Source organism: Neodiprion fabricii, chromosome 5 (assembly GCF_021155785.1).
Source record: "Neodiprion fabricii isolate iyNeoFabr1 chromosome 5, iyNeoFabr1.1, whole genome shotgun sequence".
Lineage (NCBI taxonomy): Eukaryota > Metazoa > Arthropoda > Insecta > Hymenoptera > Diprionidae > Neodiprion > Neodiprion fabricii.
The window spans coordinates 5,732,730-5,747,077 of record NC_060243.1 but is presented as its reverse complement, the minus strand read 5'-3'; the positions used below and the strand labels follow the sequence as shown (position 1 = coordinate 5,747,077).

Here is a 14,348-nt window from a genome sequence, read left to right as displayed (position 1 = left end):
CGTTTCGGTATCTCGGACAAAATTGTCACCTTATATTCTTACACAGGTATATAAAGTGCAGTTTACCCATGGTATAAAACGTGCGGTAGAAACTGCAAACAAGAGATATAAAGACGAGAAGAGAAGAGAAGAGAAGAGAAGAGAAGAGAAGAGGATAGTCATCGGTCCTTCCCTTCATAATACAAAGGTAGGTGTCTATGCAAATGCGGCTCAGTTTATATACATGAGGGAGCATCCCCGGAGGTTAAACTAGCTTCGAAGAGCGTCTCTGTACGAACCTTTATACCTACTACAACCTACCCCCGGCAAGGTTGCAGGCGGCTTTGGTTCGTTCAGTTTCTACCGTCTCTGCTCTGGTTACACTTCGGTCGCGAGTTTCGACGCAGGCGCAAAAATTTCGCCTGTTATTATACGGACCTGACGGTCACTTTGAAGTTAACATTCGACACCCCCTCGGCGACCTGCAAACCCCGCAAAGACACCGCAACTTTTCGCACTTGTTATACCAGGTGTACTTTTTAAAGTGCCGCGAAGAGAGTCGATTACGAAATCGGCCGGGGAGTCGGAACGGGATTTTTAAACCTGGCAAGAGTTCAGAATCAACTGCATGGATTGCAGTATTAGGTTTTCGATAAGGTAGAAAATCTGGGCGTTCAGATTTGCGCGAAATTTTTTTCCCTAAATTTACCTATGTTCATAAAAATTACAATTTTGCAGGAATCTTTTTTCAATGATTCAATATTTCTGAGGAGGCATTTAAACCACGGCGATTGATTTTGCAATATTTGAGAAACGTCTTGAAAAAAAAAGTTTCAAACTGATAGGACGAGTAGTTCTGAAATTGTAGATCAGAGTGGATTCGGTTGTAGAAAAAATAGGTACGGAAGATTAATGAATAAAGTCATTTGAGAAGAAAAAAAAGCGCTGCAGTTTATAAATACGGTGAGTTGAAAAATGTTTCATCTGTAACTCGCAGCGCGGCTCGAAAGCTTCAGCGCAAAGCTTTAGAGAGTTTAATTTCAGTCTGAACGCTTTTCAAATTCGTGCGGTAATCCGGTTACGACAGTTTTCTCTTTGTTTTTTTCGCTCTTTTTATTTTTCTCTTGCTAACGCTTCGTTAACTCGATATTTAACGTGGTAGAAGTCGCGGAGTTGCACGAGTTGTTACACACACAAATTTTCCGAAAGTACGTGACATATTAAAGTAAGAGGCAGAGCTTTTCCGTTAAACGTAACGTGTAATATTTTATTCCTCTAACACATACCATGTATTTGTACGCGAGTGAATTTTGTTTTAAGGTTAAACATATGCGAGTAAATTCTTGAATGCGTGTATATTAATCACATTTGCAGCAGCGCACGAAATTTCATCATATTTGCGCTGCGGGTGAAGCTGAAAAAGGATAGAAAATGAAAAGAAAAGAGAAGAGAAGGAGAAAGACAACAAAAGAATAAAAAAAAAAAATTTATGTCGTGAAATAAAATGAAACTTGTAAACGAGAATTCTGGAACGAGGAGGCCGAGATAAGAACGAGTTTCGTGTAACTAATTTATTTTATTTCCGATCTTGATTCCCTAATTTAAGGTTCAAGAAATTATTCCCCGTTGGAAGTTTTCCTCCCTCCTTTGCCCTGAACCTAATTTCACAAGTTTAAAGTAGGTGTACACGTTTTAAAAGCCTGAGGTATACATAAAAGAAACGCGGTCCGAAAATTTTCCCAAGGCATGAGAAAAATATTCAAAGAATTTTATAATTTTGCTTCGAAACCGAGCAAAAAACCCAGATCAAAAAAAAAAAAAAAGAAGAAAAATTTCCCAATATTACAGAAAAAATTAAGTACGTGGAAAATTTTCTCGATTTTTTTCCCCCTTTACATTACTTGTGATTTATTTATTTATTTTTTTTTTTTTTTTTTTTTTACTCTCAGCTCGTCAATACGACCCTAGATTGTAGATGTAATACATGCATAATGTACTTGAATTTTGCTCGGGGTAAATCAGCGCGTATTCAAGGGCCTGATAAACTATACGATATACGCGTCAGAGCCAAACGCCGGAAAGTTAACAATTTGGCGTACATTAAATACATGGCTAGGCTACAATGTGGTGAGAACAATATCTTGAACAAGATTAATCACTCCGCGAATCCATCAATTAGATCACCGACGTCCTTAATTCCTACGCAGCATGCGCCCTTTCATCGAGTTATTAATCATATATGAACGTGATGTTATAGACAAAGAATATAAGCTTCCTCAGCAAGCGGTCGGCGAGTCAATCGATTGAATTATTTCACCTGTCCACGCAGAGACGGTATCAAGGAAAATATCAATTATCATAATTGGTGGCAACGAACTCGGTGGAAAACATACCTCGATCACAAAAATCGTACACAGCTAGTTTCGATTTTTATTTGTACATTGTATGATTTAATTATCGTGCTTAGGTAATTAGCGACTGTTTATACGTGGATTATGAAATATCCGTCTTTGACTTTTCGCATCCACTGTGAGAATAATTCAGAAAAACAAAAGCTTCGCGACGGATGAAATTTATCCTACTTTATTTCGTCGACATGACAACGATCGAAGTTTGGAAATACGAACGAAAAAAAAAAACAGAGACTTTTTTTCCCCGAAGTTGCGAAGAGAGTATAAAAATAACGTATCGAGAGTGAAGACTCGGAGTGTGGAAAGTGCACCGCTGCACAAGTGCCTCGGTAAAATAATGGTGGTTTAATAATGCAACAGCCAAAGAGCAGCGGCGCGATTATAGACGTTGAAGTCAGAGCGATGGGTAAAAAATTGAAAAACTAACGGGGTCAGTTGTGCAAAGCCTTCCGGAGTGTCCGAGTGTTTGTCTGTCCTTATGATGGCTGTAAAAGCGTTCGCAAGCCTGCAAGCTGTCCCCCTTGTGTATTATTCAGAGCGGGAATGAGCGCAAGCTCGCGAATCGATAATCAACAGTTTTTGCTTCTCTCCCTCCCTCTCTCTCTCTCTCTCTCTCTCTCTTTCGCGACAGCCTTAGAGACCACCGACTACGCTACCGGCGTCGTCGTCGTAGTTTCGACCTCTTCGTGACAATGCGCAACGTATTTTTGGATCGATGAATGACGCGCGGAGAGTTATACAAACGTCCCGGCTGCATGGTTACATTTGTAAACGATGCAAGCCACCCGGAAAACCGATTTGAAATATTCAACGAGCTTTCGATATATTCGTTCTATTTCCGTAGTTCGCTGATTTGTTATGTATGGACACCGTGGAACACCCCAAAGAGTTTGTTCGGGCTGAAAGAATGATTCTGTGAAAAGTGATCGTTCCACGTTACGTGGAAGCTCGGGCTCGTGTGATTATTCACTTTTTGTCACATTTTGTTTTTTTTTTTTTGAATTTATCAAGAAACACGTTTTGACACTTCGATTATTATTTCTTTCGTGACGTTTATATTCAATCCAAAGATCACGATCCATAACTCAACGATACATCGTTCGAGAATCTTATTCCCCTGAGTTAAAAGTTCATGTTAAATTACAAATATTTTATGAGATTGAATTCAATTAACAATGTAACTTGATATTATACAAGTGTGGCTCTTCTTTGTGACGTAAATTGATATTATGATTGATGTGAGTAATAAAAAAAATTTTACTCACGATACTTCATAAATTTTAAACAATGTACGAAAGGTGAAAAATCGACTGTGAGTGAAATTTTCCGCGTAACGTAGAACGCTCATATTTTGACAGAATCTTTCGTTCAATCTGAACAAACTTCATAAGATATGCCATGGTGGAATTTCGCAAATTGTTTTTTTCCGCAAAACCGTAATATAGATACATATTATCGTTCGGCTCATGATTGCACCCTGAAATTGCTACCAAAATTATACCTTCCCTTTTCAAATCCCGAATCTTTTTTTTTCTTTTTTTATCTCAACATCGCCAATCGACTGTCGAGGAAATTTCATCCCAGAAAACTTGTCAACATTGAAAAAACAATCTTTTGTCATATTGTAGTTACAGCAGTAAAAAAAATAATAAAAAAAATTGAAACCAAACAAAATCGAAATCAAATAAACGCCGCGTGATCAAAGTACTCAATACTCAATACTCAACTACATTTTTATGTCACTTTAAAGCAGCCTCTACCTACGATTTTAGGAAAGATCCTCATTCAACAGCGATTAGTTGAAAAAAATAGCAATTTTGACTTGAAAATTTTTAATGAACGGTACATAAAAAGCGGTTCATTAAAATCGCGTGGTTCCTTATTGTTTCTGTTTTTCGTTTCCACAATTTTTTTTCGAACTAATAAGAAAAGCCGTAAAAAAAAATTGAAGAAATTGCAGCACCGAGAAAATAAATCGAAAGAAACAAAAAATATTGAAAAATCGTGAGCGATCGAGGCCTGAAGGTACTACGAGTTAAGTTGAGATGAAGCGACCCGAATACATAATGGGAGGGCATGGGAAATGAGGCAAGAGATGAGATTTCGTCAATATCCGGTGAGACTCGTTTGCCCTCTGGTTCGCCCACGCATAGGTGCACACACCCACACTCCACGTCATTTTGACTTGAACTTCCGAATTTGTGGATATTTGATATAACATGCCACGTACTTAAAGCTCCACACGTAGAAATAGATAGGTAAATACCCATGTGTCAGGTATATATATATGATCGGGATGAAAAATAAGATTTTTGAGAATTTTTTGAGATTTTTAAAAAAGATTAATCTTTAGATGGATTTGAACAATCACAGAAAATTAACGGTGGAAGGGAAAAATATGAAAAAATTTAGGAGTGCTTTTTTGAATTCGTAGAATCGTAAGGTATTCAACAGTTGCGATAATCTAATCGAGTCGAATTTTCGGTCTATGCGTTTATCTGTCTTTTTACTTTTTCTTTTTCGTTTTCGTTTTTCCTTTCTTTCGTCTCTTAGAACTTCTCTCTTTTCAACCATAAATTCACCTCACCGTTTACGACTATACTGCTGTGAAAAATTGATAAAAGTTTTCCCAAAGTACCTCATAGCGCGCGAACACGATCACCTTCATCAATCCCATCCAAATTCAACTCGATATCTCAGAAGGGTGCCTCGATAAATCTCTCCTTATACACGTACGTCTCTCTCTCTCTCTCTCGCTCTCTCGCTCTCTCTTTCTCATATAAGACAATATGCAAGAGGAAATGGAGGAAAAAGAACAAACAGCCAAGGGCGAGGCGAACGACTTCTGGAACTACCGATATTGCAAAAGTCATTTTGGCGAGGAAATGACTTATACAGCGCTGTATAGACCGACACACTGCGAACAAAAGGACGAGGAAAGAAACTTTCTCCAAGAAATTAAGCAGAATTCATGGATTACATATCGTCATTACAGAAATTGGAAACCCTAGTTCGGGATGCTTTTAAGAATGCCTGGTCTTCCAACTTTTACGAAAATCACAAATCGAAACTTTAACTCGATTTGACTGTTGGAAATGTGAATGAAACACGGAATTAAAAGCAAAAGAAGAGAAATGCGACCACACGACATATATTGCCGCTGATGTTTTTAACGCCAGGGAGGGTAAACGATGACCAAACACACGTTTGTTTGCACAACACAGTCGATTCTGTGGGATGAATGCACGCTACATTTTTATTTGGATTTAAACGTTTTGCTTGTTTTAATTTTATTTTAATTTTATTTTAATTTTATTTTTTATGTTTCATGGATTGAAACGCAGACAGCAACGTGAATCAAAATTTTGAGGCACCGAATCGTCACGTTAAAATATATCCTAAAATACTTATACAAACAATTAAAGCATTGTTATGAACAAGCCACGAATAATTCTATAAATATTTTCGTCAACGATAATAAAAAGTAATGAAAAAGAAAATTTCATATCTAAAATTATACCACCTGTGTATACATTACGTTACATATAAGTCTGTATCGAAGTGAATAAATCCTGTATAATACGTTCGGCATACATACGTTGGCCAAAAATTCGCGTTACCGTATTCTGTTCAAATTTTTTTTTATCGGTCCATCTTTCCTTTCGTGACACAATAGGAACTGTATAGATTTTATTTCTAGGAAAGTGAAAATTATTATATGCAGTCTGGTATTGAAATATACGACTTGAACGATCCGTTTTTTTTTTTTTTTTTTTTTTCTTAATGAAGGCGATGACGATAAAGGGATGAGAAAAAAGAATTGACAAGTTTATATAATTGAATAAATATAAGAAGACCGACGGATTGTGGATATCTCGTGAAAATTTATACCCACGAAATTTCTGCAAATTGCAGGAAATTACGCGATTAAATTCGTATTATACGTATACTATCAGCAATTGTATAGAATAATCATAGTTGGCTTAGTTCCCTATCATCTGGCAATTTCCACCCAGGCCAATCAAATCAACAGGCAACAATACGCGGATGAGCAAGAATATTGGATTGGATACTGGATCGAATATTGAGAGGCTGAATTATACTTCGACAATGGTACTATATAATGATAATGATAATAATAATAATAATAACAATAATAGGCGTGCTAACAACGATGGCATTGCCTTGGAATTGAGATAATATAGAAATTGCGAATAACGGCGATGAGGGGGGAAGGAATGAGGAGGAGAATGAGAAGGTGGGAGAGGTCGGAGGTTGGGGACGAGTTACTGGCTCGTTGATTTAGTTAGGAAAGTGAATCAGGCGAGTAATAACTAATTCCAATTAAACCATGACTATATCAAGTTATCGCGGGCGTTCTTGGCTCGAGAATCCGTTGCTATCCTCGTATAATGCGAGGGGGGGAGAGAGAGAGAGAGAGAGAGAGAGGGAGAGGGAGAGAGAAGGACATACATGTACATACACACAACACTTGACATTGTAAAGGTATAAGTTACAATAAAATCGGAGTTTCAAAAATACAGAAAATTCATGATAATCCAAATAAATAAATTGGGATATATTATTAAACAAGAATTGAGATTGACGAATAATTATATAATAAAATTACAACTTCATTTTGCAAAGAGATCCGCTATTCGACGAGTATATATATATATATATATATATGTGTGAATCAGACTGTGTCAGGAAAACCGAGTTGTCTAATTCAAACTCAATATGTTATAGAAGACATAAAATAAGAACGATTTTAAGAGGTTTTATTAAAATATGTTCATATTTAGGGGTCGCGAAAATCAAAAATGCGTTTGTTCCGACGAATCACTTTCAGGCACAAAAATTGCCAGGCAATCTAGACGAATTGCGTTTCCTCTAAATAAAAAGAAAACAAAAAAAAACAAATCTGATTTCGGGAATTTGTAATTCGTATAGATCGGCTGGAACGATGATGTGAATTTTTTTTCAGATAGTTGCACTAATGCCCACTAAAACCTTGCGGTAACAGATTTTTTGAAACATTATTACTTTTACAATAAAATGTATGCCGATAAGTAAAAAAAAAAAAATTTCTCACGTTATTTCCATAAGAAACTTCGACCACAAAACGGGAACTGTCTTAAGAGTTGAGGTAAGAATCTGAAAAAATTATGCAATTTTTTTGAATTATTTAAAGTTGATTTAAGGGGTGAGGTGGAAAAAATTCGTCCACACCGTAAATAAGGACCATCCTCAATTATACATATATACACATATATTATTTGGTTTCAAACAATTCTTTTTCCTTTCTGTTTTATAAATTGAACGATATATATTCATATAAGGTTCAAGTTTCAAGTGATACCTTATACGTTGTGTATATGTGTGGGAATGTATATTCATGACGGACACGAAACGCGGCTTGCCTCACTTCACTAATTAATTGCAACTTTAATTAACTTTGGTAGGGGGGATGGATGGTTTGAGTTAATTAAACATTTTTCATTTCTTTTTATTCCCTTTGAATTATTCTCGTTTTCCTTCCTCATAGATATATGTACTATTCCCAAAAAATTACAAAATGCAAGTTCTGCGTCGCGGGACGAAACGCGCAAGTGAAACGCGGTGACAATTTTTTCATTCCTCAAATTCACATTACACGGTATAAGGTAAAAAAATTTGAACAAAGTGATAAAGAAAATAATAAAAACGTGCCAATACGTAACGTGTCAGAATGAATCCTTAAATTTCTTGCATAAATGTATAATCTCAAATCAAATACGCACGATCGACCGCAAAAGTTTTCCCTATATTTTCGACCGTCTCGCGCAAGCTTCCCGAAACGTTTTGTATTCCGAATGGGTAAAGAAAACATGACGATATGTATAAACTTACCGAAATATGAACGTATATAGTAAAGTATATGGTAGATCCAGGCATGGCGAACGGATGCGGTTAAACAAGCCGGATTAGTACGCATGGAACGAAGGATGAAGCGGGGCTCGAGTTTATTCGAGGATATTTTAACAGTTGTTCAAGCATTAGAAACGTGACGTCAAATACGCTTTTGTACGTAAGGTGTATTATACACCAAAAGCCAAGAATATTAAAGGATGAAACGGGCGATTCGGCGTCGATGACGTCATATGCAATAATGCTTATTTGGGGGTTGGAAAAATTTTCATTCGGACGCCCCTCGGGTCGGTAGAAATCATTCGGAAAAAAAAAGAAAAAAAAAATGAAAATTCTGTGTAAAGTTTCAAGCATTTACGTCAACCGGAACACGTTCCAATAAGGTTCGAAAATTTTAACTGTAAAATGCATGTAGTTTTTATAACAAGTTATTTCTTTTTTGATCACATTGGTATAAATTGAAAGAACGATTTAAAACGTGGCAGAGTTGTTGCTTATAATGATAGGAAAAGAAACCTTGAAAATTTCAAAATTTTATAAATATTGTTTCCTTGTATACGAGTCTAATAAATGTGATGCTATCTGAGCTGATATAAATAAAAAAAAAAAAAAAGAAAAAAAAATATTATAAAATTATCATACGTGAATCTAGCGTAAGGATGAAGCAAGAATTTTGATTGATCGAGAAATCCGAATCTTCAAAGCTTTTTATGGAATTGAAGATCTCAATTTTTGGGGTGCGGAACAGAATTTTCTGTACTCAAACGCGTGCCCGCAACTTTTCAACACCGAGTAATTGAATAGTTAAAAAATTTTCGCATTTGCGCTCCTCCCTGATAAAGAAGATCTGGGCAATGAAAAAAAATCCAGATCATCGAGATATGTAGTCGAATAAAGACACTTCTCGCATGATAGTGACAAAAAAGCGACTAAAATAAGTTTAAGTAACCCTTCCCTGAAGGGGTTGACGATGTATTATTTTCTCACGACCATCACACGTTCCCACGAGTTCCGCATCGCTAGTCGAATTGACTCTCGAAGGACCTCAAGAGTCGATCATCTGGTCGATGTCTAGAACGTGAAACGGCAAACCCAAGAGGCCACTCGTAGCGTGAAACCCCCAAGTTATCCCCATAACTTATGATTTTTTTCAAGGTCTGTAAAACCTCAGAAATAGCATACGGTTATAAATATTGTGTTAGAAGAGGGAAATTAGTCACGTAAGAAGATAAAAATCGGGATAAAATATAAAGAAGCGTGACTTGGCACGGAACGTTTCAGAGAATGGGAACGAGAGGGAAAAAGCTTCGGGAGAAGGAGGAGGAGGAGGGGCGAGGAAGATGGCGAATGTAGCGAAAACGTTAAGTGTCTCGCAAATAGACGGTTAATTTATTTTACCACCTCGCTAAGTGTTTCGCACGATTGAAGAGTTTCACGGCTACATTTTTCACGCGGGAAAACTTCCGACCCTTGTGTTATATGTGTGTGTGTGTGTGTGTTTGTTTCTCACCAACACCAGATACGTTACAGATACTTGCAAAATTGCAAAAATTTTCTTCATTTTTCCTTCATGTTTTCCGATCAAAATAAAGAAAAAAAAAGAAATGCTACGAACGTAAGTGAAGATGAGTAAAAGTAAGAATAAAAAATAAATAGGGAATCAATGGTAATAATGGTGACAAATGAAAAAATAAAAAAATTATATTTTTAAAAAATGTGTTCAGCGTTCTCATTCACCCTGCGTACGTATATCGAATTATAAAATCGTATCAAATTAAATACAAATTTATATTTGATTTGTTTATTCTCACTATTCGATAATTTGTTCTGAACCAAAAGCTTGCCCAGTTCCATCTTGGTGTCGAAATTTTCATTGCTTGATAAAGAATTCACGAAAAAAAAAATCCAAGCCAATCGATTGGGTCTGTTTATTCGGAAATTGGGTTTTCGTGTTTTTAAGAAGCAGTAAAAATTAAACCTACTGTCTAAAAAACGTGCTACTCGGTAAAACATGTTTTCCTTTTTTTTTTTTTTTTGTTTTTACCAACTGCATGTAAAAAATATGACACTACGAATTTGCTCTACGGTTGAATATCTGCGACAAATGGAAGATACGTAAGCCGCTTATATTCGAGGAACGAATAAAACGAATGACAAGAGATTCGAGCTTCGTTTGTCGATTCGAGTTAGCGGCGTTGAGATTTCGTTCGAAAAATCGGTGGATAATATTTATAAATTAACGGATCGACATTAGGTATGTATAATAGTCATACATATATACTAGTTATATGCATACTTAAAGATTTAAGCTTTGTTGCCTCTTCTATTTTCCTATTCTTTTCTGCTTTCAACCGAGTTAATTCCCTTGCTACGTATTTTTTTGTTTTTTTTTTTTGTATAATTATCCGCAAGTTTGTTTTCAGTGGAGAGTGGAAAGAAAAACAAAAAAAAAAAAAACAGAACAGCGACCAACGACTGCAAAATTCACTTTGCAACGCCGACATTTTTCTTCTCTGCCCTTTTTTTCCTCCGACTCTGTTTCCGTCCAGTCTGCACTTTTGTACCTGCGGAATATACGCACGTGTATAACAATAATCGCATTCCCTCGATATCCGTTTACCGTATAGAGACGAACGACTCGCCAGAGCTTCGCGATTTTGTACAGATACGCATTTTTCGCAACGCACGAACCGTTGAAATGTTGAATGCAAATGACAAAAAAAAAAAAAGCGATTGATATAAAAGTCATGCATAAACCGAATAATCATGTTCAAACGGTGCGTAAATTCAACGCACGTGTGTGCGTGTTTTTTACTTTTTGTTTTTTTTTTGTTACTTTTTGCAAATTTTTATCTCAGGCATTCAATTCGAAAGCTCTCGATGGAAATATGTAAAAAATGGGGTTCGAATTCGTACGGTGAAATTTAATCCACGTGATTTGTTTCAATACACGTACGAATTATGCGTTGAATAACGTACTCCGGGAATATGAATTCGATTTTATTTATTAACCGCGAGTGGAGTATGAAAAAAAAGAATATCAGGATCAACTTGTGCGGAAGAAAGATGTGTACATTCGATTGAATAACGATGATAAGAAGAAAAAAAGAAGAAAAATTCATTCGTACCCTGAACGAAATATTTCATCAATTTTTTTTTTTTTTTTCTTTTTGTTACGGTCGAATAAGTTGCCTGTCATAAGAACCTTACGCAAAAAACATAACGTTCACAGGTAAAACTGACCACGTCGTCTTCTTGGCATACGATACGTAACGAATATCAAATCAAACCCTGTCAAATTTGTCGTTACGAGAGCGGAATGCCGAATGAATCGAGAGTTTAAAAAAAATCCAGGAATTTCGGTTCAATCGTATATAAGGATACAAGAACCCCGAGTGATGGATAAAGCGTAAAGTCGAACCCCGAGGGGGTCTAATATTTGATTAAATATACTAGGTCTCTGCGCTATACGACGCAGTGCTATAAAGCATACAGCTGAGGGTGAAATTCGCTCGGCGAATCTGATATCCTAAATTTATTAACTATCCAAGTATACATATAAGACAGTCGAGTTGTATTACGTAACGTGAGAAAAATTCATTCGTACGTCCGTTTCTGACAAAGTTTCAAGAAAAATGAACGACGCATCGTTTCTTACACGCGAAAAGAAAAGAAAATGCGGGAGATTCGTCGTCGACTAGATTTGTCGCGACATTCATCGTCGTGCGTAAGTGAATTAATTGCGTGACTCAGTTTTTATTTTTATTTTTTTAATTTCATTTCCCTTCACGTTGGTATTTATTCGGCAAACCGTTGCATCCAGGTTTCGGTACATCAATCTTTTCGAATTCCATATGGCTCGAGATCAGCGACAGGTTAGGGAGGGATATCCTTTGAGAATATTCCAAGGACCTCGAGTGTCCCCCTGTTTCCCTATGGATTGATCGTTTCCGAAGTGGATTATATGTCGGGAACCGCTGAACGGTTCACGGGCGAAAAGCCAAAGGGAAGGAAAAAAAAAAGAAAAAGAAAATGGCAAAAAAAAAAAAAACAAGGGAAAAGCAAGCACAATATATTCGACCGAACGACGCGAATCGATGGGGTCTTGGATATTTAAATGAGTATAAATTTTTCTGTACCTATTCCAGATACATTTTTTTTTTAACGTATTTATCACACGTTGTAATTTGGGATCATTTTGAAAAATTCGGCACTTAATCGACGGTGGCAAAGCAGGACCGTGTTTTTTTTTTTTTTTTCTTTTCAATTCAAATTTCGAAAATTCAAAGTATTTTCTATAGATGTGTTGTATGAAAATTTGTAAAATATTCATGATTTTTTTTTTTTTTTGTTTTGCCTAAAATTTCGTTTACACTTTGTAACGTTACGCAATAACATCAAATAGGCAAATTGTTATAACGAAAGCTTTTCAAAGCTCGACAAGCTCTCGCAGCTTCTGCTACCGATTTTTGTTGTGAAAATTTGGTTACAAGTTTATATATGTACTCGACGCGTAATAACCTTGTACATTATACGCGTACGGAAAATAACTCGACTCGTTGAGAAAGTTTTCGAAACAGGATAAATTATTATCCCTTTGACGTGTGTAATATATGATGAGCCCCTTGTCTGCAGAAATATAATATAACATACGTACACCCGAATTTCATTTACGAGTAAGATATCATCATAGATATTCCCTGCAGACTTCAAAGCTCACTTCCACGTACTTACATATACGATATTATTTGATACATACATTCCGCAAATGCTTGTTATAAGCGTAACAATGCAAGTTACGTGCGTGTATTTGCAGTACGACGGTTGTTAGAATGATAATATTATAATAATCGTCGAGAATTTCCAAGCTTTATATATAAGAGGTTCCGCGTTAAGGGCCCTCGAAAGAACTTGAAAAACCCCTTTTCTCCTCTCAAGCTCGAGTCTCGCTTTTATTATACCGCCTATACAAACCGTTCTAATTTCAACGGTAAGTTTTATCAAGCAAAGCTTACGTCCCGTCGCAAGAACTGGATAGAAACAAAAAAAAAAAAAAACAAAAAAAAGAAACACTTCCCGGATCAAGCTTGAGAAAAGAAAGCAAAATCTCAAACTATTTTGCACTTCGGTTATGCTTGCGTCTTTTAATTATTTTTTTTTTTTTTTTGCGTCATCATCTTTCGTTGTATCAAATTCTTCGACGCGGTTTTGGATTTTTTTTTGTTTCCTTTCTTTCTTGGCTTGTGAATTTTTTTTTTTTTTTTTTTTTTATTCCTGGGTGAAAATCTTCGGAAACAATTCGATACGTATACCTATGATTACGTAGACTGCAAAGGACACGCGTTAGATGATAGAAGATCTGCTATACGCGCATTACGTCTGACAACAAGGAGGGTTTGTGGCTTATGTGCAGGCAGGAACTTCAAGCTGCGTGTGTAAATAGCGGTGGACCCAGAAATGTAATCTGCCTTACCCTTATTATAATAACATACATACATGCCTGTGTATATATTATAAATAAATGTACACGTGTATAATACATATTTGCCGAATAAACTTTAATACCACGAAGTGACCACGTTTTGTGTACTTGTCGTACTTATCACGCGTGCTGAAGAAGCTTCCTACATGTATTACGAATGTAACGTAAGGAATTTTCCTTAACCCCTTCACTCATAGTGGTAAGTATTCTTACCACCTATTTTGTATCCATTTTTTATATATTCAGAGAACGTTTCAACATATTTATTTGCGGTTTTTTTACCGGTTCTGATGGTATGCTAATGGTTTTTCAATACGCGAGAGTAATTAGGGCGATATAATGTGAATTAGTATTTTTAGAAACAAATTGATTGAAAAAAATCGAGACATTTAAAGGAATAATTCGTTTCCGAGAAAGTTACATGTTTTATAATATATAAATTGTAAGTTTTTGGGGCTGCTGTTTGTGAATCGAAATTTTCGCCTGTCGTATTGGAGTCGCCATCTTGAATTTAAAAAATCTGATTTCAAATTCGTAATCAGCTATAAAAAAACCATAGAATATCA

General features: G+C 36.1%; 1 protein-coding gene across 8 annotated transcripts in view; it reads right to left on the bottom strand.

Moving 5' to 3' along the window:
- LOC124183687 overlaps positions 1–14,348 on the bottom strand; it is a 164,479-nt gene that overhangs the window by 115,642 nt on the left and 34,489 nt on the right. The window lies entirely within an intron of this gene.